The following is a 3,197-nucleotide window of genomic DNA, read 5'->3' on the forward strand; positions in this document are numbered from 1 at the left end:
TTTGTACTTTGGGAGAAAGTGGGGTGGAGCACAGGGCTACAGCCTGCACTGAATGCAAGCAACTATGTGAGACACGTCACCTGTGTTGGGCCCGGAACCGGGTGAAAGTCCAAGCACCCATCTGGGGTTGCCTGTCCAGCCTGGCAAGGGTTGACCCTGAGCTGGTAGCCACACCCGGACCTCAGCCTGCAGTGGCACCTGCTTTCGTTAGGAGGCTCTGTCTCCCTTCCCAAGCCTTCTGAGACACCGTCAACACTTACCTCCATGCAGGTGTCCTCGACTCCATACAGTTAGGTTCTCACAACATCAGGCATTCCCCACGCTATGATGCATAGGCGTCATTCATTGAACACTTACGCTAAACACTTACACGTAAGTACCTCTTCAACAACCCAGGCACTATTACCCCCATTTTACGGGTAAGGAATTGAAAGCTGTTCAACAAGATCAAAGTCCTGAGCTGCCGCACCAGAGTCGAGGCATGGCGGATCAGCAACTGGAGGTGCTAAGGAAGCAGAGGCTGGCCCAGTTGCAGGTGAAACACCGGGATCCAAACGATGCACACAACAGGAAGCAAAGCACAGGGACGCAGAAATGAGAAACGATATCTTAAGCTCAAGTTCTGGGCCAGTCAGCCTGGGCCTGGTTAAGTAACTTAGCACTTGTAAAGCCTGAAAAAGCAAAAGCAGTAGAGAATTGCCTTATGCAGATGGGAAGATATGGACAGCTGGGTGGGAAGGTCTCAGGACAAGGTTGAATAGAAATCCTCGAAAAAATAAACCAACAAACAGAAAACAACAGTGAAATTCAACAGAAGAAAAGTAGTGGATGAAGATGATGATCACTGAACTAAAGACTTTCAGAGACTGAAAACAGCACGTCCTGGACAGAAATTAAAATGTGCATAAAATGTATGTTTGTCTAAATACTTTTAAAAAATAAACTTGTTATGCAAAATTAAAAAAAAAAGATAAAAGTCCTACAACTAGTAAGTGGCAAAGCTGGAATTTAAAAATAGGACCTCCCGCCCCCCAAGCTCCTGTATTCCCCCACTAACTGGTGCCCTGGGGCCAGAGATCATATATCTATTTCGGCATCCCCAGGCCTAGTGTATGCACACACATTTCTACCCCTTTGATACACTCCTTTGTGAAATGCCACTGGAGGAAGCGCATGGGGAGCTAATCGACTCCTATCAGGGTATGCTGGCCTCATTAACCTTGTACTCTACCAGTTGACTATTCTGATTTCTCTGAGTAACAAGAAAACTTTTTTTTAAGAAAAGAAAGTAGGAGCATTTAAGCAGGGTCTCTGGTGTCACGCTGACACATCAGAAAAAGTGTTGTCTCCCTCAATTCAGGTGTTCTCTTCACTGAATTCAGTCAAACTGGTTCTGTATATTGACACAAGACGTGTAACTTATAGCAATTCAATTGTTATGCATCACTGCATAATCGCTTCTGCCATCCATCCCTGTCCTCCTTCAAGGATGCTGCTGTCGCCCTGGCAGCAGCTGGATATTTCCCCAGAGAGGGAGTGTGGCTGAGCACCCCGTATGAGGACTGTGGTGCCAGAGCCTGTTTTCCTTGGAAGAACAAAAAAAATCTATTCTATTCACTACACAGACTGTCAGACAGACAGACAGACAGACAGACAGACAGAGAGACAGGCACTCCACTCATTCTCTTTTCTTAATATCCAGGAATTCAAGTTCATACATTGTGTTTTCAAAGGGCCTTCTTCCTGTCCTTCCCATTGTCCCTCATACTGCCCCACCAGGGCCCTCATTGAGGTCCCTCTGACCCTCATTCAACTTGGCTCCAGTCATCCGCACATTCCCAAGTTATTCCTTAATGAAACTTGCTTGTGATCTCACCCCTCCTTCTCTTCAAAAGCCATAATGGCTGTGCACTGACTTCTGGATAAAGTCTACAGCCACGAGACAGTCAAGTCCTTCCCCAGCTGGCTTTCACCTACCTTTCCAAGCGTGTTTTGCACACTCTTCCAGGTCCACCTCCCTGAACCACCCAGAAGGTGTCTTCACTGGTCTCTTAAACAGCTGTGTCCTGCCATGGACTCCACAGAGCATACACACGTAGCCCTTTCTTCAAGCTTTAGTTAAATGCTTACTCTTCTGGAACCTCTGCTGGGTGAGCTCTGCACGTCTTCTTAGAATTCTCGTGGCATTCCGTGTCCTCTTCAAGTCAGTGCCTTGGTGTACCACCTCATGGAGCCGTGCAAGATGATGGAACATTGTGGATAGCTATATCAATATCCCTCTATTCCTTCAGGGCAGAGATCGTCCTTCTCTATTTGTCCCATGAGAACCCAAAACAGGTGCCAATTTTCTGATTATTCTGTTCCTGGATTTGGGGGTGCTGATGTCTCCTAGAACTGATTTCTAGATTCTCTCTGTCCTGAACAAAGAATGGAATAAAACAAGCATAAACTGTGGCTAAATTTCACACTTATTAAAGGTAGAGAAAAAACCTGAAGGGTAGGGGGGAAATGGGCTCTGCAAAGTAAGCCTAGGCCAAGTAACAGTAGAAAAGAGGGCTAAAAATATAAAAATTAAAATACACTCTACTGAGGAGGACAGGCTAGCATGAAGAGACACAATAGCCTACGCTTAACAGTGACTGTCCCTTCTTTATATTTCCTAGGCTGGCACATGGCCAAGTGTAGAGAGCCCATGCCGCGAATCGCGGCTTCAGAACCAAAACTCCTAGGGACCATTGGGTGAGGCCTGCTGCAGCCCTTGAAGCCTGCGCTAGATTACCCCTCCCACCGAGTGTGCCAAGATGACGCTCATTTCCTGCTTCCGCAGTCGCTATACACCCGCCTATAATGATGTAAGATACCTTCCCTGAGATTGTAACCAATGGCGCTGTAACATGTATCAACCCTCGATTGGACAGTGTGAGGATATAAAAGAAACGCTCCGCGACGCGGAGGGTCAGAGACAGGAAGAGGGACGGAGAGAGGAACTGTGCTCTCTCGGGGCGCATCACTCAGGAGAACGATTAAAGCCTTTCCGCCGCACAAATCGTGTTGAGTGCTTTCCTGCTGGACGGGAGGGTGCCCGACAGCCAAGTCATCCTATCAAAAACCTGGTAGAGGAGCCAGGAATACAGCTCATGGTGCAGCCCCTGCCTGACAAGCACAAGGTCCTGAGTTCAATCCCCAGTACAAAAACA

At 47.4% G+C, this 3,197-nt stretch overlaps 1 pseudogene; it reads left to right on the forward strand.

Moving 5' to 3' along the window:
* The first annotated feature begins 481 nt into the window (after positions 1-481).
* LOC101588924 lies at positions 482-848 on the forward strand (annotated as a pseudogene).
* Positions 849-3,197: the final 2,349 nt, after the last annotated feature.

Source organism: Octodon degus, unplaced genomic scaffold (genome assembly GCF_000260255.1).
Source record: "Octodon degus isolate 3935 unplaced genomic scaffold, OctDeg1.0 scaffold00109, whole genome shotgun sequence".
Taxonomy (NCBI): domain Eukaryota; kingdom Metazoa; phylum Chordata; class Mammalia; order Rodentia; family Octodontidae; genus Octodon; species Octodon degus.